Genomic DNA, 27,630 nt, shown 5'->3' with positions numbered 1-27,630 from the left:
TTTTATTTTAACCAGTGCTGCAGTGCAGCTAGAAACTAGATATTAAACAAAATGAGCAATCTCTCAACTGCAAAGACAATAGATGCAAAATGTTTCTCATCATTTCATTAGGCATTTTAGTAAATATCATAAATTAAGAGCTCCACAGTGTATCATATGTTTTCAAGTTTGAGTGTGTCGTATTTGCGATGCTTTCGACAAAGAAATGTCAATAGCGAGGATAATGGCCTCTTTTTTTTCTCCACCTAATGGCTTTCTTTTATCAGACGACTATCTCTCAGGTGAGCGCCCAAAATGCATTACGTCAAGGTCACTTACCATTTTTACTGAAATATTTACGACAGCAGTTTGCGCTACAGTGACAGTCTAATATAAAAATATTTTCACAGGTTGAGAATTTGCGTTACAAATGTGTAGAAACAAAATCCTATAAATACAACAGTGTCCAAATAATATTCGTCGGCATTGTGATACATTTACGCATTTACACACATTTCATAACTCTTAAAGTACGATTCTTGGTTTCCAACATCATTTTTCACAAGTCAGAGTCCCTAACCACTACTCATTATTCCTTACCTTATTACACATATAAATATTCGTCGACACTTCTTCAATATTTCATCATAATAAATACGTAGCATAATCAAATTCCTCACATAGCATCAGCTTATTGATCATAAACATACCTCAACAGCATAATACACATTGTCATCGTAATAATAACATCATAAAAACTCAGCCAAATCTCAAAAACGTCGTAGATTACTGCAATAATTTCAAAACCTAAAAAAATTCTCTGCTCATTTCAATAGTGTCATCTACCTCAATCGTACTTTAAAAATCGTGAATCCATACCAAATATATCATTCAAAGCTCTCATAATATCACAATGGTTCCGAAAAAATATGAAGAGTTCACAAAGTACAGACAAAATACAATTTCGTAAGTGTGAAGTTATCCAACGGTGTAATTATGTAAACATCTGTCACTGATGTAGTAAAATAAATGTTTGTCTCTCTGTTAATTGATCAGATAGCTGTGCAGTTTATGTGTTACAGAAATATGGTACCGATGTGTAATGCTGTATAAACAAATACCATATTAGCTAGGGCTCCTTGTGCTTGCCAAACACATGGTACATAAAGTAAGCGTGTACCCCCCTGAGGATTAATGTAATTATACCCTCAGGTGTTACAGATTACAGCAATGGAATGAAATGTATCACGGAAAACCTTTGTATCATTGTACTTCAAATACCTTTAAAAATAAATGTTTGAAGTACAAAATTAATCACTCAAATACGTGTACTGTAGCGCTAAACTGTGCGTCGTGTTGTAAGATAATCTCTGTGGAAGTGTTGTAGTTATCGTCCTCCAAAATCTAAGTTCTGTAGAAGTAAATGTACTTACCTCATGATAAACAAAAGTGAAATGCTTTGCGTATAGATATCTTAGTTATTACACTTATTGCCGTGATGAAGAAAGTACTGTGCTGTAACATATTGTTGTGCTACGGAAAAGGCTGTCTCATTGTAACTATACCACAAAAGTTACTACTAAAACATGTTTTACTTTCCAGAATAATTCAGAAAAATTGTGCAGATATAAAACAGAAACACCGCAAAAGCAACATTGTAAATTGTCACTCATTAGTAGAGTCGTGATAAAATCGTGTAGCTGTCACATAAACTAACCACTGTGTCATCTGGTATCTCACAGAAAGTACTTTAAATGCAGAATGTATTTTCAAGTAAACCAAAAGGTTGCATTAAAATCTCATTAGGAGTACTGGTAAATGTTCTAAGTATGTGAGCCTTATAGTCGTTACGTAATCGTGCAACTAACAAGCAAGAATGTACACACACAATAACACTGTGTCATCTGTTCACAATAACAATGCATTCGTAATTTCTGTTTAAATACGTTCTCTTGGTTCTTGACTGGATATTTAACTTCAAACTTTGTTGCATGTTAACAGATTCTAAGTCTGACAAAGCATACTAGTAATGTAAAGTGAAAAGTTATATGGCAAAGACAAAGTTAAAAAGCAGATTATCTTTCAATAAACGGTTTTACATGTGAAATGTGGTGTAAACCTTTACTCTTCCTAGTACGCAGAGTTTGAACTTCAACGCAATTATCATGTGGTATACGTTGGTAAAGAATGCTCAAATTTTTCTCAAGGTTAGCGTCTATGTTATTTTTCTCTGAGCCAGCCGGCGCATGTGGCTGCCTGCGGTGCGAGTCATTGCTATCTCTTTGTTGGCGTGCGTCGTTATTGGGATTAGGAGACCTAACTTCTACAAATTCTCCTTGCCGAGAGGGCCCAGCCCTGTTTGAATCCCGCCAGTTCTGATGAAATTCAGGTCTGTCGTTGTGATTATATCGTCTGTCGTCATGTCGGTAGTTCCTGTAGTTTCTATCTTGTCGGTTAAGTGATGGAGAATTTCTCCCTGAATTATCACTGCACTGTGGACCGTTGCATCTGAAGTTATTCTGTCTCCCGTGATAATAATTGTTTTGGTTCACATATTGTCTGTTTCTATGGTTGTCTCTGTCACTTTCACTACTATGGAAATGCGATTTTTCTCTGTAACTATTAATACTCTGCCAGTGGTTAGTGGTTGTCATGTGGATGGTGTCTGTTTTGGTCACGATTTGTGTTGTAAGAATAGCCATGTCGGTATTATTTCTGTCATCACGGAATTGTGACAGATGTGACCTGTAATTGTTGTGCTCCTGTTTTCGCGTTCTGCGATTGTCAGTGTCAATTTCCAGTTCTTGTAACAGTCCCTGAAAAGCTTCAATGTCGTCTTTGCAACGTCCTGCTAAAATAATATGTCGTAAATGTTCAGGCAATTTGATTAAGCAAATGCGGATGACTTCTGAGGGGCTGTATGGGTTTGAAAGATGCTGATAGTTATGTAACATGTCTCCAAAATATTTCACAAGACTGGAAAATTCAGATTGTTCGAAATGTTTCATCATTATGATGCTATGTTTTACTCGGTCTTGTATAGCTTGAGACCAATATGCTGAGAGGAAGGCATGATAAAATTCTCCTTCACTGTGACAATCGTGAATGACCGATCGCATTCTTACAGCTGGTTCATTCTCTAAGTAGCCACACATAAAATCTAATCTGTGCTCCAATGACCAGTTGGGAGGAAAACAATGAGAGAATTGATGAAGCCATGCTTGTGGATGAATGTCGTTGCCAGAATTATTAAAAGTTTTGAATTTACGTGTAGTAATGAACAGCTTATAGTCAAAATCATCGTGTCGGCGAGTAGCATATCGGTCATTGTTATGTCGTGTCGGCGATACCATCTCAAAATTCGGTGCACCTTGCCAATTTCTTTCATAATTTCCGAAATGCCCTGTGTTATTATTTTGTGGCTTTTCCGTATTTCTAAGTCCCTCTTCCCGTGTTGAGCGCGAGTGTCCTCTGAAATATGTAATTTTTGTATTACTTGTGCCAACTGATCTCGTACTTCCCGGATTTCTCTTTTGTGTTGCGTATTAATTTGATTCTGATTTTGTTTGAATTTCTTAATTTGTTCATACTCTTCAGTGTCAGTGAAAGCTACAGGTCTTGTGTCATTCAGATCATCATCTACCTTTGTAGATAAGGTAGTGAACTGATCTGAAAGTTCGGCTACTTTATCCGATAGTGAAATTATTTCCTCTGTGTTTTTTTCTGAACCAAGTTTCAGAGTGTCCATTTGTGTTGAAATCGTATCTACTGTGTCCTTTAAGTTTTCCTGAGTTTTTGCAAGTTACGTAACCAAATCGGTAGATGCAACTGAGTCAATTTTAGCTTGCAAGGTGTCGTGATTTTCATGAACAATAGTTCGCAGTTCTTTTACGGCTGCTTCGTGATTCTGTAATGCATTTTCATGACACGTAAAAATAGGTTGAAAATGCTCACAAATTTGTGTTTTTACGTCATTACAGACTTTTTGACATTTCGATTCAGTGTTATGTAACTCAGTAGTTAAATCTTCACGTGTTTGTTCAAGTAGGATGTCTAACATCCGAAGATTTTGTTCCATTGTGTCTAACTTTTGAAGCTTTTGCTGTGTTTGTCTCTGATTTTGTTCCATTGTGTCTAACTGTTGCTGTATTTGTCTCTGGTGTTGTTCCATTGTGTCTAACGTTTGAAGATCTTGTTCCATTGTGTCTAACTTTTGAAGCTTTTGTCCCATTTGTTGCATTAATTGTAATAACAATGCACTGGTGTCTGAAACATGTTCCTCAGTGCTACTCAGCAATGCATTTGAACCGGCAATATTCGCATTTTGAAAAGAAGAAAATGTGTCTTGACTTATTTGAGAAAACGGCGAGGACGCAAAACCTGAATCTACAGTATTTGCAATATTGTGTCCTGTCATTTCGGATTCCTGAGGCAACCCTTCCCTGTTCACTAATTGTTTCACTGCCTACACCATTATTTGCAGCCCGCTCCATTTCCCTATGCACAATTACCAAATTACTACTTTGAACATTAGTGAATTCATTACTCGGCGGCGCTAACACACTGCTTTCGTCTTCACTGTCATTTCTCAGTTTACTTTGGAGTCTAGTATTACGTTTTTCACACGCCATTATTGTCACAATATTCCACATGACAACACAGAGAAACACATTTTGAAGAGCAAAATAAGAAAACACATTAACATAACATTGAAAATAATATCTCGTTAATTGCAAGCGCACCTGCGAAAAACTTGGTGCAAATCTACATGCATGCCACAACTGTTGTACTGTACAACAATGCAAAACTACAACTACAAAGGAAATTCTCTCTACAATTACACGGTAGCAATAAGCAAAGGCTGCACTAATTGCACAAACTACAAGAAAAAATCAGAAGATTCCAGTGAGGTATCCTCAGCTAAGGGTCGACATATGAAACGTCACCTTAGAAATATTATACATGACTGTGTTTAAACTGACACACAATATTTTTAGTGCAACGCAATCTGACTTTCAAAAATGCCTACAAAAGAATGGCCCTGACTAACATTAGCCTATACCTTTCACAAATCACTTACCTCACCAAAAATCTTCGTTACTCGAACTACTGCAATACAGCGAGCGCCACTACTGCCAGCTAAATAAAAGATTCAAACTACTGAAGGCACTAACTACTGATAGGCATAGTTAGCAAATGAAAGATTATGATAGAGAACAAAAAATTTATTTACCTTACTAGTGTTCAAAAGTCATAATATATATAGCAGTTCATGACATCCAGTCTTACAAATTTCAAAACTCCGCCATTTCTCTCCCCACATCCACCACTGCTGGCGGCTCACCTCCAACTGCGCAACGCTACGCGCTGTTAACATCCAGCTGCCCAACACTACAATGGCAGACAACAATGCAAACTAGCCACAGACTGCACACAGCACAGCCAGTGATTTTCATACAGAGCGCTACGTGGCGTTACCAATATAAAAACCTAAACAGCCTACTTACAGTACATGTATCACACTAGAACAACCGAAATAAAATGTTCAAACGTACCTATATTCTGCGTTTTAATTTTAAAAACCTACCTGTTGCCAACTGTTCGTTTAAAATTGTGAGCCATATGTTTGTGACTATCACAGCGCCATCTGTCACAAAGCGGAAAAAGTGGTCCAATTAAAAGATTCATATTTCTTTACGTACTACACGAATACGTAATAAAAAATGAGGGTTCCTATTTTTAAAAAAAATGCAGTTGATATCCTTTTGACCTATGGCAGCGCCATCTAGCGGATCAACCATAGCACCATCTGGTTTTCCCCTTCAAGCTAGACGAGTTTCGTTCTTTGTAGTTTTTTTCGTTTGACGCTTATTTCGTGAGATATTTGGCCGGTCACGAACAATGGACCACCCTGTATATGCGCCGACATATAGGCAAGGGATCTATGTGGCATTCGTGCCTTTCCGACGTGCGTGTGGTAAAAGCGGCAACATTAACTATGGCGACATTATTACCAAATCCTTTCAAACAGGACCAAAGTGTTGCTGTTCCTTTATTGGCTTGCGAAGGACAAACACCGATAGACATCTATCTGAGAATGAAGAATGTGTATGGGGCAGCATTTTCGTGGAAAACCATCAGTATGGACTCGTGCGTGACATGGCTGCTGCTGCATCCTGATAACGCACGTCGCCGTATCGCAATGTCGTGGAGCGAAGTTATGCCAACTCCAATGGAAGACACTCGAGCATCCGCGCTGCAGTCCTGATGTCTTCCCATGCGATTATCACGGCCTCGGTCCCATGAAACAGGCCTTGAAGGGGTCGATGATTCCTGTCGGATGAGGATGTGCCGCAAGCAGTTACGGACTTCTTCACGCAGAAGGACACGGTGCTTTACCAAACGAGTATCTTCAGTCTAGTGCGTCAGTAGGATGATTGCCTCAATCCTCAAGACGTTTTTTCCCGATTGGCATACCGATTCTGGGCTACATGGAGCTCAAAAGGAAACTTTTTGATCACCCCTTATATTTCTAGGTGACTTGTGTTATCGTAGACGGTCGTCAGAACATTATCAAACATAGTTGTTCAAACTATATATCATGCTATAAATTGTGTATTTTGGTGGCAGTCCATTTAACTGAAAATGAAATTTCGTGGTATTAATTTTTGTAATTCCAGGATGAAAACCTTACAGTCACAGTGTCCGATTAATCGTGGCTAATTACCCTTCCTCCAACGAAACGGCGCGTACCAATTATGCTAATTCCAGGATAGAAACCTCTCAAAAACAATGCCAGAATATTCGCAAAAAATTATTCTTCATCTATAGTAGACCATACACACTGTTTATCTGCATTAATCTGGTTGCAGATAGTTACACTTTGAGGTGAAACACACTCCGAATATACGCTTATACACTAAATAAGAAAATTCAATTGTAGTATCTTTGCCATACGTACTACTACAACGCCGCGCCAACACAAGGCTGGCAGCCCGTCGTCAGCCGAGCACAGCGCACTCTAGCGGGCTGTGCAGCTCGACGGAACTGGAGTGTGCCTCGTTCACTTCATAGCTAGATTTCAACCTAGGCAGACGCACTTTCATAATCGGCCCTCAGCCAGTTCTGTTTGCATTGATTCTCTGAGGAGGGCCCATCAGGCTTAGTCCCTGAGAATATAGTGTATCAGTTCATGGTATTCCATGTTACGAGATTGTCAATTCATAGCCGCAGCTGCAGTCCTACAAACTACTGAAGATAAGTAATTTTCATTGTACTATGTGTTTCTTGAATAATAATCCTTCTCTCTAACAGTGTGCCGTACCGCATATTATTACAACCTGGACTCCTTCAGCTACTATCAACTCGGCCTACTACTTATTTGCATTTAGTAACGAGCTGAAAACACCCATGCGTTTTGTGCCTCTAAACAGTGAGACACCATATCAATTACGCTTGAAAACGTAAGAGGGGTCCTCGGGCTGCTAAACGCGCCGAACCATGACAGTAAAAAAAAAAAAAAAAAAAATCACCTGTTATAACAATGGTAAAGAACATTTTGGTTACAAAGAAGGTAAATGGCGTTTTTGTTAAGTCGTGGGTGCTGAATTCGGAAATGAAATCTGTTGTTGGCTGTTGGGCTTAGTTTTCTTTGATACTCTTACACCTATCTGCTGAAATCCTTGGCAGCGCTGCATATTGGTTATTCTTTTGTGGGTTAAATATTCTTCAGATGTGATTGTTGAAAAATAATCGAAATGTATACAAGAAATAATAACCACAGATGTAAATCACTATGAGTTCAGAAATCAACCTCCAGGAAACGAAGGTGATTTGGCAACACTGCCCAAGAGTAATGCTTGGACACGTTGATTCAAACTGTGTTTGTTGTCACTTGCATCTCAGTACTGAGAGTTCTTACAGTTGGTGGAAGTTGTAACTCCTCTTGACGTATCTGGTCCTTCTTGAAACAAAAATTCATTCGAACTGCATTTAACAACTCTCATATTTCATGTAAACTGTCCGCAGTTCGTGGCCTTGCGGTAGCGTTCTCGCTTCCCGCACCCGGGGTCCCGGGTTCGATTCCCGGAGGGGTCAGGGATTTTCCCTGCCTCGAGATGACTGGGCGTTGTTGTGTCGTCTTCATCATCATCATCATTCATGCCCATTACAGTCGGAGGAAGGCAATGGCAAACCACCTCCGCTTGGACCTTGCCTAGTACGGCAGTGGCCGGCCGCGGTGGCCGTGCGGTTCTGGCGCTGCAGTCCGGAACCGCGGCACTGCTACGGTCGCAGGTTCGATTCCTGCCTCGGGCATGGGTGTGAGTGATGTCCTTAGGTTAGTTAGGTTTAAGTAGTTCTAAGTTCTAGGGGACTTATGACCTAAGATGTTGAGTCCCATAGTGCTCAGAGCCATTTGAACCATTTGAAGTACGGCAGTGTGGGTCTCCCGCATCGTCCCCTACGCTCCTCGGAGTATGAGACCTCATCCTCATCATATAAATTCATGAATTCCCGTTTTAAAGTAGAGAAAATTAAACAAAAAAATAATAAGTGCCAATGGAATAGAGTATTATATGTAAAGTAGCAAGAGGCTTTATTGAAAGAGTTCCTAAAGAAAGCCCTTTTGTTTCACAACTACTACGTAAACCCTACGCACGTATTGTTAACGTCTTTACCGTTTGGGAGTCTTTAGCATCTGGGAGTCTTTGTGTTCGAGATTTCAATGTCCCAGCTTTTAGCGTTTGGCTCCTGAGTATTCACGGTTTTTTAACTTCATGCGCCACTGCGTGGAATAGCTTCATTGGAAGCCAGGCTAATTAAAAGTAAATTTCTGTGCTTTTAATTTATTGTCAAAAGTACGAAGACTGGCAGGACTGAGATAACGCTAACATCTAGCGAACATCTCAGTCGACGAAATATCAATATCATTAATTCCAATGTAAGAACTTCAGCTGTTGCTGAAGCATCAAACACTGCGTCTCAACGTGAATTCCGAGTATAGACCCTGTCTGGACATTTATTATCGAGCTGAAGTGTGACCATTCATAGCAGTGAATCACATCAAAGAAACTGTGTTAATAAAAACCGAGTTAAGGAAAAACTGTAGTGTCCTATGATTTCGACCTGAGTATCTCGAGAAGTGAATCGTGTATTGGATTCTTTCTGGACAATAATAATAATAATAATAATAACAATAATAGTAATTATTATAATTTGTTCCTCATTAATCATATTAAAGAGAATAATTTTCAATGGACAGAACATCGTGCTCTGTTAAATGAACCCTGCGTCTTTTGAAGAAATTAGTTCGCTGTACATGTGCTACGTTAATCAAAGATATCAATTCATTCTGAAACGCGAATCAGCCGCCAGGTAACTGTTACGAGCATCTATGGTGGCAACCATTAAGTAACGCAGCTAGCCGACAGTAATAATTTGAATCTTAAGTTATGAGCGAGAGAGACACTAAAATATCTGTGTAATCCCGAATATACGAGGGTTGTTTTTTTAATAAGGGCCGTTGGCGCGTATTTCGCGCGGACGCCGCAACAAGCCACCGCGCCACTTGCCGACATCCTTCCCGTTCACACTGATGCAAGTTGCAGCTCTGTAGCTGACGTGTACGCATCGCTGTGCTACTTTATAATGTTTACGATTATTGAATCGCCCGCCGCGTGTGAGATACGGTCAGTGATACGTTTTTTGACCGCGAGAAGCCTATTAGCTGCAGAAATTCATCGTCAGTTAACATACGTTTATGGCTTGAATGCAATGAGTGAAGGTAAAGTGCGTCAATGGGTTAGAGAGTTTAAAAATAGCCGTCAAAACGTCCATGACGAAGAACGCTCGGGCCGGCCCTCTGTGATCACTGATGATTTGGTGGCTGCAGTCAAAACAAAGATTCGTGAGGACAGGATATTCACAATTTCCACTCTTTCTTTGGAATTTCCACAAGTTTCAAGATCGGTTTTGCACAAAATTGTGTCTGAAAACCTAAACTTAAAGAAACTGTGTTCTCGGTGGGTACCCAGACTCCTCACAGAGGACCACGAAGGGAAGAGATTTGCCACTTCATTGGACTTTTTGATTCGTTACGAGGAAGAAGGGGATGACATGTTGAGTCAAATTGTCACTGGAGATTAAACACGGGTATCCCATATCACTCCCGAAAGCAAGCGACAATCGATGGAATGGCGACACACAACCTCACCCGTCAAGGTCAAAGCCAAACAGACGCTGTCAAAGCGCAAGATTATGGCAACTGTGTTCTGGGACCGGCGCGGTGTTTTGCTAGTGGACTTTATGCCACGAGGAACGATAGTCAACTCAGATGCCTACTGTGCAACTCTAAAAAAGCTCTGCAGAGCAATTCAAAACAAAAGGCGCGGCACGCTGACAAAAGGAGTTTTGCTCCTGCACGATAACGCTAGGCCTCACACCTCTCAAAAGACTCGTGATTTGATTGATTCTTTTGGCTGGGAAGTTTTGGACCATGCACCATACATCCCCGACCTTGCTCCTAGCTATTTTCACCTTTTCCGGTACCTGAAACACTATCTTGGCGGGCAGCGCTTCAATGACGACGATGAAGTGAAAGCGGCTGTGAACTCTTGGCTGTCGGAGCAGGCGGCCGAATTCTTTGAAGAGGGAATTAAAAACTTAGTTGTACGGTATGACAAGTGCTTAAATAAACAAGGCAACTACGTAGAAAAATAGGTAAAAGTGTGTAGAATCAGAAAATAAAAGTTTTTTTACAAAAGTATTTGTATCTTTTTTTAAAAATAAAATGGCCCTTACTTAAAAAACAACCCTCGTAGACTCAAATTAGTGCAAAGAGCAGACATGAACAACAAATGTTGCCTGCAATAAGACAGCATTGTGTTGCCTCGGTTTCACGTATCTCGATGAGGTGAAGAATACTATCTGGGCATAAAAAAAAGGACATTACACTTTTGATGGTCGTGGAAGCGCCAGTAGGCAACAACAGGAGGCTTCACAAAGTGACTGCTTATTGTCTTAAGTTCATGAAGGTTTGTGGTTTGTATTTTGTCCCGGTTCAGAAGAGGAAATGCCTCTTAACAATAGGTGCCCCTATTATTAACAGAATTCGCACCTATTTCTAGAAATGACTGCATTGAACCGAAGGATTAGCGTTGCTGAAGATTCCATCTAACCGAAGATTTAGCATTGCCGAATGCAAAGGGAAACACTGAGGCTTTAGTGAATACTACTTTATTTGGCTGTGATGTTGTTCAAGAGAAATTACACCGTTTTCTTGTTGTGGCGACGGTTTCGGCTTTGTTCTGTAATCTTGAGGGATGTGAAACTTTACAGGGTGTTTCCAAAATACAATACCTGATCTTTTCTCCGTCGCTTCTTGTACAGACCTTGATGAGCTACAGAAAGGGATAGTTCCAACACTCATCATATTACGAAAACGCCTTCAATATGCCTGCCGAACATCCTCCCTCAATTCCCACAAGAACAGCCCCTTCGCCTGAACATTAGGTTTGCGCCTGGCCCGCCAAGGCGAGCTGAGACTTCGTTCAGTTTCACACAGTATAGTGACCGTAGCATAGTATGAAGGATGTGTATGAAGGAGCTGTATTCACCTACATTTCAACTGTGGATCCAAATACCGAAGGAATTGCAACAATTTCTGCGCGGAAGAGAGGAAAAAATGGTGAGATATCAAGGTGCAAAAGGTGTTTGAACGTTCTTAACTACATAATTCTTGAGAAACGCAACCCGGCGCAACATTAAGCCATGGAATTATGAGATCTGCAGTCCAGTGTCAAACATAGTGCCGAACATAGGCCGCAATTTGAGGTAGAAATTTATGAGAATGTACGTTTGGAGCACAGCATTGTATGGTAGTGAAAACGATGACTGTCGAAAGACTGGAACAGAAGACAATCGAAGCATCTGAGACGGGGCGTATTCATAAGACAAGCAATGAGGTGTTTCTCTGTAGAATCGTTGAGGAAATACATTGAGGTGGCAAAAGTCGTGGGATAGCGACATGCACAATTACAGATGGCGATTGTATCGCTTACACAAGGTATAAAAGGGCTGTGCATTGGTGGAACTGTCATTTGCCGTCAGGTGAGTCCTTTGAAAAGTTTTCCGACGTGATTGTGGCCGCACAGTGGAGATTAACAGAGTTTGAACGTGGAATGGTAGTTGGAGCTGGATGCATGGGACATTCCATTTCGGAAATCGTTATGGAATTCAATATCCCGAGAGTCACAGTGTCAAGAGAGTGCCAAGAATACCAAATTTCAGGCATTACCTCTCATCACGCACAACACAGCGCACGACGGCCTTCACTTAACGACTGAGAGCAGCTGCGTTTGCGTAGAGTTGTCAATGCTAACAGACAAGCAACACATGGTGAAACAGTCGCAGAAATATTCGACGTACCTTTCCGTTAGGTCAGTGTGGCGAAATTTGGCGTTAATGGGCTATGGCAACAGACGACTGACACGAGTGCGTTTGCTAAAAGCACGGCATCGTCTACAGCGCCTCTCCTGGACTCACTATGATATAGGTTGGACCCTGGACGACTGGAAATGTAGTCTAGTCAGATGAGCCCCGATTTCAGTTAGTAAATGCTGATGGTACGGTTCGAGTGAGGTACAGACCCCACAAAGCCATGGACTCAAGTTATCGACAATGCACTGTGCAAGCTGGTGGTGGTTCCGCAGTGGTGTGGGCTGTGTTTACATGGTATGGACCGGGTCCTCTGGTCAGACTGAACCGATTGTTCACTGGAAATGGTTACGTTCGGCTACTTGGAGACCATTTGCAGCCATTTACGTTCCCAAACAATGATGGAATTTTTATTAGCGACAATTTAAAACCCTACCTCTACTACCGTAATTTAGTATGCGTTTACCTAAATAACAGAAAAACCTGTCTCTATGTGTCACGTATACTATACCCCAACAGAACAAATAGTCCTGTTACGGGAAAAGCCACGTAGAACCTTCTCACTAAAATTTAGTTTAATTTCCAAATAAAATACACTATGGGAGGATAGTCCTGCTAAAAGGAAAAGCTAATCAATAGAGTTACCCTATTTGCAGGATTTGAGCGTTTTGTGTCTAATGCATAAGTAAATCAGACATTCAATTCTTTTCCTAAGATTTTACCCAGTGGTTAAATAGAAACACAAAATGAATAATATTACACTGAAGCTAGGAAAACTGAGTTCCAAGTTCACTTAGTGGTCTAAAACATGTACTAATGGTCGCCAGCCTAACCAGGCAATGAAATACTGAAGTATTGTAAAAGTAGAAGTGTGAATTTTGTCTACTTTCTTCCTACTGTTTAACTTGGTTCTTCAAACTAATATTACTCCACGTAAACAATGTTAGTGCAGACACTGGAATTTCTTTTTGATTACTACACCCTGATACACTAAGTTTTAAAAAAGAGAAAAAGCCCAGTAGATAACTTCAGGAAAGTTAAAAAAATTTGACCAAGGGGGACATATAGAAAATAATTTTCTATAACAAACAAACTTAAATACTAAAATACTTAGGTACTAAAGCACACAGTTTTTATACTGATCATTTCACTTCAAGAAAACCTCTTCCTTACGGGAATTTACTTTCAAAAGCTATTATTCTTTGAACTAGCTCTGTATAGCCATTTACCAGATTCTAGATACTTGGCTACACTCTGATTGAATTTTAAGTATGCAAATTTTTACTATAACACTTTGCAATTGTTAAGAAAACACAAAAACAATTTAAATGGTGCCTCTTTGTATTAACTTGGCACTTCATATGTCTGTAAAATAGGGTACTCGGATTCATCAAACACCAGGAAGGAACCCTATATGGGTGTATCATTAGGATGAAATAACAGGGTGAACCAATTTCTTTAAAGTTCAAGAATGATTATTAAAACACAGTTTAAATTAATGGTTCACCCCGTAAAAAACTATATTTACTATAAAAAACTCATATCTGGTGGCTGTAGGCTTTGGTGTGGCGAACAAATATTCCGGCTACACTACCCATAGTAAGGCCTGCAAGCCTCGTGCTGTGTGGGCTTAATTTCTCTTCTTGGCGTTGTTCAGTTCTAGTACAGTAGCCCAACAACTCGCAGCTATTCCGTAAGCCGTTTGCAGTCTCCATCCGAGGCATTTTGTTCGCATTTGCAATCAAAGCTTCTCCTACTGCACAAAGGCGTTGCCTCAATCACTCCTCCTTACAGACTGTGTGTCTTACTTCCCGCGTTTGCTCTAGGTAGCGCGTCAATTCGCCCTTGCCTCCTTCTCCACTCCCCAGAGCCACTTTCATTTTAAACAAAAGCACACTGACTTTTACATAACACCTATTTCTTATATTGTTGCTAAGCGTGACCATTTCTAAAATATTCAAATTGACATTAACATAGACAATTTATACACACACACATTTTTAAATACGAAAGGTCGTCAGAAAATTATTTAATGTAATAAACAAGTTACATAGTATTTTACACAAATTACTCAAATATAATGCAAAGACCTTCAATCTCCAGTATAGTACACTTTACATATACAGAAAATCTAGCCTAGTACCAATATGCGAAATTACTAAAGCAAAAAAATTATAAAAAAATTTAAATGAACTGTAAATAAACATTAGTATAGATGCGCCATGTCACGGCGTCATAATTATTCGCGATTGGTGTGAGAAAATTTTTGAACGATTCTTGAGATCACCTGAAATGAATCTCACCGAACATTTGTTGTTGTTGTGGTCTTCAGTCCAGAGACTGGTTTGATGCAGCTCTCCATGCTAATCTATCCTGTGCAAGGTTCTTCATCTCCCACTATCTATTCCAGCCTGCATCCTTCTGAATCTTTTTAGTGTGTTCATCTCTTGGTCTCCCTCTGCGAATTTTACTCTCCACGCTGCCCTCCAGTACTAAACTGGTGATCCCTTGATGCCTCAGAATATGCCCTACCAACCGATCACTTCTTCTAGTCAACTTGTGCTACAAATTTCTCTTCTCTCCAATTCTATTCAATACCTCCCCATTAGTTATGTGATCTACCCATCTAATCTTCAGCATTCTTCTGTAGCACCACATTTCGAAAGCTTCTATTCTCTTCTTGTCTAAACATTTATCATCCATGTTTCACTTCCATACATGGCTACACTTCATACAAACACTTTCAGAAATAACTTCCTGATCCCTAAATCTATACTCGATGTTAACAAATTTCTCTTCTTCAGAAATACTTTCCTTGCCATTGCCAGTCTACATTTTATATCATTTCTACTTCGACAAACATCAGTTATTTTGCTCCCCAAATAGCAAAACTCCTTTACTACTTTAAGTGTCTCATTTCCTAATCTAATTCCCTCAGCATCACCCGATTTAATTCGACTACATTCCGTTATCCTCGTTTTGCTTTTCTTGATGTTCATCTTATGTCCTCGTTTCGAGACACTGTCCATTCCGTTGAGCTGCTCTTCCAAGTCCTATCCTGTCTCTAACAGAATTACAATGTCGTCGGCGAACCTCAAAGTTTTTATTTCTTCTCCATGCCTTTCGCTCCCTGTATTTTATCCCTGCCACCTTTAGAATTTGAAAGAGAGTATTCCAGTCAACATTGTCAAAAGCTTTCTCTAAGTCTACAAATGCTAGAAACGTAGGTTTCCCCTCCTTAATCTGTTTTCTAAGATAAGTCATAGGGTCAGTATTGCCTCACGTGTTCCAACATTTCTACGGAATCCAAATTGATCTTCCCCGAGGTCGGCTTCTACCAGTTTTTCCACTCGTCTGTAAAGAATTCGCGTTAGTATTTTGCATCCGTGACTAATTAAACTGATTGTTCGGTAATTTGCACATTTGTCAACACCTGCTTTCTTTGGGACTGGAATTATTATATTCTTCTTGGAGTCTGCGTGTATTTCGCCTGTCTCATACATCTTGCTCACCAGATGGTAGAGTTTTGTCAGGGCTGGCTCTCCCAAGACTGTCAGTAGTTCTAATGGAATGTTGTCTACTCCCGGGACCATGTTTCGACTAAGGTCTTTCAGTGCTCTATCAAACTCTTCACGCAGTATCATATCCCCCGTTTCATCTTCATCCACATTCTCTTCTATTTCCATAATATTGTCCTTAAGAACATCGCCCTTGTATAAACCTTCTATTTACTCCTTCCACCTTTCTGCTTTCTCTTCTATGCTGAGAACTGGGTTTGCATCTGGGCTCTTGATATTCAGGCAAGTGGTTCCCTTTTCTCCAAAGGTCTCTTTAATTTTCCTGTAGGCAGTATCTATCTTACCTTTAGTGAGATAAGCCTCTACATCCTTACATTTGTCCTCTAGCCATAGCTCGAACATTTATGAGACATAATCGAGAGGTCAGTTCGTGCACAAAATTCTGCGCCGCAACTCTTACGCAGTTATGTACAGCTGCGGACGCAGCATGGCTCAGTATTCGTGCGGGGGTTTGGAACGGCTTGGGGGTCCACGCCACGTCGACTTGCTGCACTACGTCGGGAAAAAGAAGGCCCGACACGATAATAGGAGGCATCCCAAGACCTTTGTCACCTCACAGTAAATAGGCTGAAAACAGTGACAAGATGAACGGACAGTATGCTAGGACGTGTAGGAGAAGACTGAGATGCGAATACAGGGCTATTACAAATGATTGAAGCGATTTCATAAATTCACTGTAGCTCCATTCATTGACATACGGTCACGACACACTACAGGTACGTAGAAAAACACATAAAGTTTTGTTCAGCTGAAGCCGCACTTCAGGTTTCTGCCGCCAGAGCGCTCGAGAGCGCATTGAGACAAAATGGCGACAGGAGCCGAGAAAGCGTATGTCGTGCTTGAAATGCACTCACATCAGTCAGTCATAACAGTGCAACGACACTTCAGGACGAAGTTCAACAAAGATCCACCAACTGCTAACTCCATTCGGCGATGGTATGCGCAGTTTAAAGCTTCTGGATGCCTCTGTAAGGGGAAATCAACGGGTCGGCCTGCAGTGAGCGAAGAAACGGTTGAACGCGTGCGGGCAAGTTTCACGCGTAGCCCACGGAAGTCGACGAATAAAGCAAGCAGGGAGCTAAACGTACCACAGCTGACGGTTTGTAAAATCTTACGGAAAAGCCTAAAGCAGAAGCCTTACCGTTTACAATTGCTACAAGCCCTGACACCCGATGACAAAGTCAAACGTTTTGAATTTTCGGCGCGGTTGCAACAGCTCATGGAAGAGGATGCGTTCAGTGCGAAACTTGTTTTCAGTGATGAAGCAACATTTTTTTCTTAATGGTGAAGTTAACATACACAATGTGCGAATCTGGGCGGTAGAGAATCCTCACGCATTCCTGCAGCAAATTCGCAATTCACCAAAAGTTAACGTGTTTTGTGCAATCTCACAGTTTAAAGTTGACGGCCCTTTTTTCTTCTGCGAAAAAAACGTTACAGGACACGTGTATCTGGACATGCTGGAAAATTGGCTCATGCCACAACTGGAGACCGACAGCGCCGACTTCATCTTTCAACAGGATGGTGCTCCACCGCACTTCCATCGTGATGTTCCGCATTTCGTAAACAGGAGATTGGAAAACCGATGGATCGGTCGTGGTGGAGATCATGATCAGCAATTCATGTCATGGCCTCCACGCTCTCCCGACTTAACCCCATGCGATTTCTTTCTGTGGGGTTATGTGAAAGATTCAGTGTTTAAACCTCCTCTACCAAGAAACGTGCCAGAACTGCGAGCTCGCATCAACGATGCTTTCGAACTCATTGATGGCGACATGCTGCACCGAGTGTGGGAGGAACTTTATTATCGGCTTGATGTCTGCCGAATCACTAAAGGGGCACATATCGAACATTTGTGAATGCCTAAAAAGAACTTTTTGAGTTTTTGTACGTGTGTGCAAAGCATTGTGAAAATATCTCAAATAATAAAGTTATTGTAGAGCTGTGAAATCGCTTCAGTCATTTGTAATAACCCTGTACATGCAACAGATAATTAAGGACGTAGGGTACAAGCGCTGCTCTCATATGAAGAGACTGTCACAAGAGAGGAACTGATGATGGAGCACATCTAACCAGTCTGATGACTCAAAACGAAAAAGTGAATAAAAAAGGGAAGATTTTCAACCGCCACAGCCTGAGGAAAAGAACTGTTGAGGTAGATTGGGGGGGGGGGGGGGCGGGGGGGCTCCATCCAATTTTGCTCTCTATATTTTTTGTTTCACATATGAAGTGTTGCATAAAAACATGATTATATGACTCTTAGTTTTATACAGGGTGATTTTTTCCACCGTGTATAAACTCTAGGGACTGATCGATGACAAGATACGGAACAAAAAAGGCCTAATGAACTTATTCCCGGAAATGCATTGTTCCCATGCTAGAGACCATTCATTCAATCATACTTTGTTACAGAGAATGCCGTCTAATACGCCATGTACCATCCAGCCACAGTTACAGTATGCATCATTTCCTCCTAGAGGGTGGTAGTGTTCCTCATAGGTCGTGCCCTAGCGCCCTCTCTTGCCACAGCCATTGCTTATGTTGTGTTCGATTCACTTCTCTTGCTGACCCACCTTGCAGTGGACGTGATACAGCGTTGTACACAGTGGTTCCCGTATTCGAATCGAGAGCTTGTGTTTACTTACAGAAAGGTAAACGGGAAAGGCGGCGGGCAGCGAGGTTGTATTAGGAGACATATCCCCGACGACAACAACCACAGCATTCAATGTTTGCAACAGTGTTCCGGCGGGTGTCTGAGACAGGGTCGTTTCAGGAAGCAGGAAATCATGAAGGGCGTATCCGAAATGTTCAGATAACAGACTTGGAGGAAAACGTGATTAACACTGTGGAAGGCGATCGCCGTGTCAGTACCAGGCAGTTGATCCGCCAGTACAGGGTAAACCTGACAACAGCGTGGAACATCTACATGAAAATTGTTGCTACCCTTATCGCTTCTAGCGTGTGCAGGGCTTACCAGCCACAGACGGGAGCAGTTTTGGCACTAGTTTCTTCAGCAGGTATCCACGATTCCGGGATTTGCATCATCCATCCTATCCACAGATGAGGCCACCTTTAGGCAGAGTGGTACCTTCAGCTCCTATAACACTCATCTGTGGGATACTATGCGGAATTACCATGGTATGGCGACAGAGAATCATCAGCATCGGTGCAGCCGGGAAGTGTGGGCCGGGATAATTGGCGACCGTATTTTGTGGACCAGTCTTCCTTCCACGTCGCCTAACAGATCGGGAGTATCGGCGTGTCTTGCGGGTGACTTTGCCTCCCCTTCGCCGTTAACGTCCGGACGCATCTAAATAGTGTCTTCCCTGGTCAATGGATAGGACGATGGGGTCCAGTTGCATGGCCTACTCGTTCACCGGATCTCCAACCGTGCGATTTCTGGTTATGGGGCCTTCTCAAAAGTATTGTGTACGCAGAGTCCATTCCAGATGTGGAGACCCTAGACCAGCGTATTCATGCTGCCTTTGACACTGTTCGGATGGAGCCTGGCCGATGTGAACGTGTGAGACAGAACATGCTATGGCGCGTACACGCATGCGTTGACGCACATGGAAACCATTTTCAACACATACTGTAACTGTGGCTGCATGGTAAAACGCGTATTAGACCACAGTCTCTGGAACAATGTATGATTTAATAAATGGTCTCTAGCATGAAAACCATGCATTTCCGAGCATAAGTTCATTGTACCTGTTTTATTCCATATTCTGTCATCGATCAATCCCTGGAGTTTGCACACCGTGGAAAAAATAACACTGTGAATTCGTCACACCTTTCAGAAGCTGTAGAGGTATCTCTCGTATCACTTTTTCCCCGGCATCTGCTAGTTTTCAATTAACTTTTCGCTTCATATGTCGACAAAATCCCCAAAAGTATATGCAGTTTCACAACAATTACGAAAATCAGTTTGCGTCCAGAGAGTGAACTGGAAACCATCTTATGAGCATACAACACCTGTGTGATTACTTGCGTAAAACGACGATGCAGTTTCGTAATGAAGTCTCCATTTACTTTCACGTTGATCAGTATTCTCTTTATTTATAAAGCTGGAATTAATTTTTTCCGCACTGCAACGTTTATTTTTTTTTTTTTTTTTTTTTTTTTTTTTACAGTTTAACGTCTTGTCGACAGCAATACTATTTGAAAAACAGCACTATATCACTTGGGCTTTGGCGTGATTAGAAATTCATAGGAGCTTTATTGGAGTAAAAACGTGGTTATTCGCCTTATGGAATTGGTGCTCGGTGGAAGACTAGATTCGGATTGTCGGATTAAAATCTGAACCTGTGTTTTCCTAAACAGTACCTTAACGCCCCTAAGCAGAGAGAATCCAAGATCCACCCACAAAATTTCGGAGGTTCTACAGGGATATTGACTGAGTATTTTGGTGTAAGGGACTGGTGTCTTCCCTTGTGGTTACAGAATAATTGCATTTAATTTGATGTCTTACTCTCATTTATGTGTGTATCTGTTTTTCACCGAAAATATTTACGTAACAGTACAATTGTAGATAGCGTGCGCTGTATGTATTGTTTGTAAACTAACGATTCGATACACTCACGTAGCTTACTGTTGATAACGGTAATGCCCACTAAATTCCTCGCCCTCAGAGTTGCATTCAGAACTCCTCGCTTCCGTCTCCTGTTGGTTTTTCCGACAGACTCAGTTGTACGCTAACGGAGATGTACAGCAGTACGTACAGGTTTACTTATATACATGACGTGCGTGGTTTCACTTAAAGCAGTGGGAGAGTGACACGACACCGCTTCACTGAACTGTTCTCACAGCAACAACTGCATCACAGTATATATATACCTAAAGGTAGTTTTAGCATTGTGTGTTTTGTGTCTTTTGTTCTGGTAATTGCAAATTACAGGATTTTCATCTGTTGTGTAGGTATTTTCGCACAACTGGGGTAATGATCCAAATTAATCATAATTATAACTCAGTAATACCCACTGGAGACCACTGGTCTCTTATATTGAAATACTCAGAACATGTCACTGAACAACCTCCACAATTTTGCCGAAGTTGGCTCTCACGCTGTAAAGCGCTATACATGCAGAATTTTCTGTTAATGTTACTGAAATGACTTTGAAGGTCAAACCTGATGTTATTTTCTAGATTAACCGAAGTTCTTCAAGAAAAGACCCGACCTGTACGTAAAAGTTATTGTACAAAGACAAAGGGTGTTCAGCTTAGTGAGGCATATCGCCTTTATTGATTAAAAAAAAAAAGACACCATTGATAGAGTAGAGAGAAAGAAGCTGCAGATCATATTGAAAGACAGCTGCTTTCCAGAGAACAGAACTCAGTCTTCCAGAGGTCACTGTCGTAATATGAATGTTAAAATGTAACTATGAATACTAACTACAGGCAATAGGCACTAAGTTGTAGGCTTTCTCCGATATATCCTGACATTAATATTCACAACATTGACAAGAGTAAGAAGTGTAAAATTGGACATTAAACCAGTGCAGATAAACCAGCCAAGTGCTATTTGTGATGATGAATCTGTCATTTATGAGCTTAATTTAGTATGTAAAAAATGTAATACGAAAGTATCAAAACTAAAGATAAGAGTAACGGCATTTAAAGGAGAGCATATTATTAGAACATCGATTAGCTCTGAGTGCAAAGCAGTATAACGTAACGGAGAGTGTTCTACCTTGGAACACTGTTCAAACTCTGGCCTCTGGCCAGCCCCGTGACAGAAGTGTAATTTAGTAAAACTTCGTTAACACGAATCCGAAGGGACCGAAAAATCAGGAGTTCGTGTTAAAAAAATTAGTGTTAAGTGAAAAACACAGATTTTAGTAAGTATACATGTACAGTAGTACACTAATGTGTAATACAATAAACTATCAATCACGTTATTGTAGACTTATAACACTTTAAAGTGATTGTAAAATTACAAGTACTCACAAATTATGTACGCTACTTTCTTGGAAAAAAATCAGTCATGGTTCGCTGAAGTTCATGGGAACGATAATATTTTGTAATTTCTCAACCAATTATAATGATAACGTCCGTAAACCCAGCAGTGACGTCAGATGTTGAAGCGAACCGTTCTAAACAGTCCAAGGCTGTAAACATCTCCTGACGGGTAGATGGAATGTTATCTGTATTCTCTTCCTCTTCACTTTCTTCTGATGGCGCTTCTTGCACCTCGTTCACAGCTTTTGGCACATCCGATTCCACAGAAGCACATACGGCAACATCGTCGTCTACACTAATGAATTCTTCGCAACGTCCTGCAGAACTGTCCATTCATCAGGTGAAGTGGCATCTTCTGACTCGTGGACATCTTCAGTGTTGCTATGTCTCCAAGCTCTGTTAAAGCACTTCCCTATATGATGTGGCGATACTGAGTTCCAGGCTGCTGCGATGGCTTTTATTGCGTCAAGCAGATTCCAATTTGGGGTTGCATTATTGTTTTCAGCAGCATGAATTGTAGCTCTTACAAGTCGCTTACGATAAGCTCTCTTTATGAGAGAGATTATGCCTTGGTCCAAAGGCTGAAGTTGGTTTGAGGCATTGGGTGGAAAAAACTGAACCTTTATGTTGACCAGGTTCAGATCATGAACGTTATGGGCAGTACATCTGTCCAATGTAAGAAGAGCATGTCTATTCTAAGAAACCATTCGTCTGTTGAAACGAAGAAGCCACTTGCGAAGTGATGTGCCATCGATCCAAGCTTTCTTCTGGTGAGAGTAGATGGAAGATAAAGTGCCCATATTTATGTTTTTAAAAGAACGTGGTTTCTCGGATTTACCTATAACCCACGGACGAAACTTCTCACTGCCGTCAGCATTACAGCATAGTACAACAGTCACACGTTGTTTGCTTCGTGCTCCACCGTGACACTTATCACCTTTTATCCCCAGGGTGTTATTTGGAAAAAGATTGTAGAAAAATCCAGTGTCATCCATATTAAAAACATCACACGAGACATACTTTTCCCTCACTCGGTTGAATCCATGCAAACAGCTGTTCGAACTTCCTTCATCAACTTTATTTGCTTCACCACAGATTTGTACAGATGAAATTGAATGTCTCTTTTGGAACTGATACAACCAACCAGCAGAAGAACGGAAGTCTTCGATGCCCATTTCTTTAGCAATATCATATGCTTTTGGCTGAATCACAGGGCCAGTTAATGGTATGTTAGATGCAGGCATATGACTGAACCATTCTAGCAGTAACATCTCGATGTCTTCATACTTGGCGGTACGAAGTCGTTTAGATTTGTTTCCAGAACCTGATGCCGCAGCATTAATAATTTTTTCTCGATTCTTAATAATTGTAGATAAAGTAGATTTAGGTATTCCAAACTGCTCTGCAATTGTTGTTTTCTTGGTACCACGGTCCACTTCATCTAGAATCTTAAGCTTTAACTGTACATTTAGAGCTGTCTGTTTCCTCTTTGCCATTTTCGCGTGCTACGGTACTGGTTGTAACTGTAGTTTTTATTCAGTATTCCGACTTGATACGGCTACGAATAACAGAACACCTGAGTACGTTCCTAAATACTCCTGCACACATTATTGAATGTCTTACAATGTACAGCATACGCTGATTGTTGAGGTGATAATCGCGGCTACCGACCTACAATACGTTAAAAACGAGTCAACAATAAGTATAATTAGCTTTATAGCTACATTTCCTACATTCATTTCGGAAAAAAATTACGCTTTAGAATACCCTAAGGTCGGACGTTTGTGTTACAGTGAAATTTAATTACGCTAGGAACTGAAACAGAGTTCGTAATTCGCCTTAACCGAAATTCGTGTTAACCGATAAAACATACCATAAGAACTAATGTATTCCTGGTGGGACCAATATTCTTTTCGCGTTAACCGCGAGATCGTCTTATTCGAGTTCGCGCTAACGAGGTTATACTGTATAATTGTTTTCATTCCGTTTCGAAATGATAGCATTCACTTTAAGTGTACTGCAGTCTCTTTCTCAAGTTACAAAAAATATTCGGTAAAAGTGTTGCAATCGAGAAAATCTTCTCAGTATTGTAATCAATAGTCTATGACTACATTATTACACTACTAAATAAGAATAATCGGCAAGTGAAATTAAATTAAGAAGAAATATTACTACAAGTTACGAGTTAAAACATCCTGAAATATAAGCTGTTGGTAGGCACTAAAACAAATATCAATTTTTAAGACAGAGGAAATTGTTAAAATGTTAAAAGACTCAGTTCATTTGCAAATATGACGTGTTCTATGGCAGAAGACCTTTTTCAAGATACAAAATAGTGCCCGACCGACGAAGTATGGCAAACCATATACAAGCTACGTAACTAGTTTTAAAAACATATGGAATTTTATTCAGCATAAAACTCTGTAACTGAAGAATTAAAAATATTCTCCAAGTAGCTTTGTTATACTATACAGCATGTGAATTTGTAGAAATCGTAGTACTTACAAACGCTGCACAAAACACCACCTCATGTCTCACAACAACAAAAACAATAGAAAACGACAGAAACTGCATGTGGTTGTTCCTAGTGTGCACTCCTTCATGTGACTCGAAAATCGTTTACTAGATTGGAACACCGACCAGGAAACATGACGTCTTTTTAGGTTCTCTATCCTCCAGGTAAAGCACTCTCTCTACGCCTCACTTGTGTTTCTAGACTATGACCCAAGCTATAATCAAAACTGTGGTATATAAAATAGAATACTTGCGTTTCAGTTACGTGATAAAATACATCAAACACTAAAGAAAAGCATCAGAAAGGATACGCTTATTAATTTGTATAAGACAACAGCAGTGGTTGGAGTACTGAGGGGATGTGAAAACTGGGTTTCCTCTCAAAAGGAAAAATAAATATTAAAGAAGTTGAAATGCAGTTCCCACAGTAAGTGAAATGCTGCAATCAAATAGACAGACAGAGGAATGACGGTGAAACAGGAGCTGCATATACAGCGTGCCACAGGAGGGATGGTCAATATTCAGGGCTATATGACAGGAACGATCATTCGAAGCAAAATGTCCAATAAACGTGGGTTCTAAAATGTATACCTTAAGAGCTACGAGCAATTCTTCATCGTCGATAGATAAAACTAATCTCTTCTACTACAAGCTCTTTGCTTTCCATGTTTTGAGAGGTGGTGTTATGGACAAAAATAAGAAAAGGTCCAGTAAACATGTACTCTGAAGTGCATACCTTAAACAGCTATGAGCACTTGTTGATCTTCGGTACTGTAAGACATATATCATATACTCAACAAGTGCACATAGATCTTAAATTATGCATTTTAGAGCCCGTGTTTACTAGGCAATATTTTCTTTTATGGTTTGGTCCATACTACTTCTCCCAAATTATCTAAAGCAAAGAGCTTGCAGTAAAAGAGATTGTTTCACAATATCGAAAATAAAAAAAGTGCTCACAGCTCTTAATGCAAACGTTTTAGAACCCATGTTTACTAGACTTTTTTGCTTCGAAAGGTCGTTCCTATCACATATCTCTGAATATTGACCGTCCTTTCTGAGACATACTTCATACGCAATAAATGATAAAATTTAGCGATATAAGCACAAATGGAGGAACAATCTGAAGGAAGTGGAGCAACCAAGAGGGAAGAGGAATGTGGGAAGACTGTGTAAAATGTATCTGAAGTGTGCACTGCAACAAGCTGAAGTGTGCAGTCCCTGGCATTATTATTAGACGCACCAGACTGTTTTCACAATTCATCTATTTCTGGTATTTGGCTTTGTAAAGCGACTCACCTATCATTTTTACAGGGTGAATATTGTTAAGGAGCTATTACTGAATGAGATGAACTCATTCGTTGTGTTGCATCGTTCTTGTGAGAGCTGATTGTTGATGAACAATTGCCAGTTACAGTTTTGAGAACACAAGAACTGACATGTATGAAGTGTGAATGAGTTATTAACATCTAGTATTGTCGGTTTATTGGTTTATTTAATATCTCTACCCTCTAATGATAAAGTCTGTTGATTACTGAGCGACTATAGATACAATAAGATGCGAAAATAATGGGTAAAGTAAACGATTCGACACCTCGAAAGACTGCGGAGGTAAAAGCACTGCTTGGCACAAGTGTGTATTCAAATCGGGAAGTTTCTCGAAGATTTGGGATATCAGAATCATCCGTAAGGCGAGTAAAAAAAGAAATTTAATTTGGTGAGGAATTAGTCCCTCGAAGGAAGAACAAGTGCGCTAGAAGACCAAACTTTTCACCATGGTCTTAGCGCTCCTGGAAAAAGATACGCTGTGAGAACCAGTTTGCTTGTACAGAGAAATTAAAATGAAACTAGAACACAGTGGCGTTATTGCATCTGAAATAACTGAAAGATGCGAACTTTCACAAAGCTTCGGTACTAAGGTTAACTGAAAACCATCGTTTATATTGCAACTGGTTAGCTGTCTCGTTCACCTGCTGTTCTGCAACAGTTGCTGAAGTGCAGCCATATTCGTAGTATTGACTTTGACAAACGTATTTAAAGGCTCCTAGGCTTGCCCGAAAGCCATAATTAACAGCTGCTGTGATGCCAAAACGGCTTGCATGAGCAAAGGAGAACAAGCTTTGAGATTTGGACTTGTGGAAATCGGCACCATTAAATTAGACGGTATTTGCCTTCACACAGTAGCGATAAATAATTTTTATGAGTTCAAGCACAATCCTAAATCAAAAGTCAATAGCTTTTTTATTATGTGTCAGGTTTGTTTTTAAGATGAGTCCACATCAGAAATTTTTGATAAATAAATCTCAGTTTGTATGAAGGTGCTCTGTTAAGAAATACCACTCCGACTGTATTATGCAGACCGCGATGGAATAATCCACAAAAACTATGATAAGATCCGTCATCAGTGGCAGAAGCACCGGACATCTGTACTTGGCTGAGGGCAGGGCACAATGTGACAAGACCGTTACAAGAAGGTGTTAAAGCAGGAGGCTACTAGCTCAAATAAAAGAACTGTTCCCTAATAGAGAACCATGCCACATAGCACGATCCGTGAAAACAGCGCTGAAGCGAGAAAAAGTCCCTTTGTTATCCTGGCCACGAAATCCGCCCTGCATGAACCCAGCTGAAAACATGAGCAGCTGGTGGAAAGTGACGTGGTGAAGGAAACCATCACCACAGAAAGTCGTCTCATTGAAAAGATTTTTCGAGTTTGGTATCGTAACCCACAGATGCAGGACACTGTACAAGCCTGTATTAACAGTACGCCAAGGCGAATTGAAGGATTAATAGCTGCTAAAGACGGCTGAAAAAGTGTTAAGGAATTAGGCCTGGTTCTGTTTATTGAACTTTTTAAAAATAAACATTTAATATTAAAATTGAGTGGTTAATCAGTTATTAATCATCTGTAATGTTTGAAGAAAGTGAAGTACTTCATTCAGACTGAACAAAATTATCTTTCCCGTTTATTGTACCTCTTGAACCCGTTAAAAGCGCAAGGTGCGTCTAACAATATGGCTAGAGACTGTAGAGAAGACTGTATCTCAGAACCATGCACCTCGACCACTCAAGTGAAAACTTTCTCTGTTCGACGAAGTAAAGGATTTAGTATGCGCCAGTTTAAGATTTTGAAATTGTGTCCTGGCTCAAACCCGCTTCTTGGAACGCT

The sequence above is a fragment of the Schistocerca serialis genome, chromosome 5, assembly GCF_023864345.2.
Source record: "Schistocerca serialis cubense isolate TAMUIC-IGC-003099 chromosome 5, iqSchSeri2.2, whole genome shotgun sequence".
Lineage (NCBI taxonomy): Eukaryota > Metazoa > Arthropoda > Insecta > Orthoptera > Acrididae > Schistocerca > Schistocerca serialis.
The sequence above is the reverse complement of the archived record's forward strand: the minus strand, read 5'-3'. Positions refer to the sequence as shown.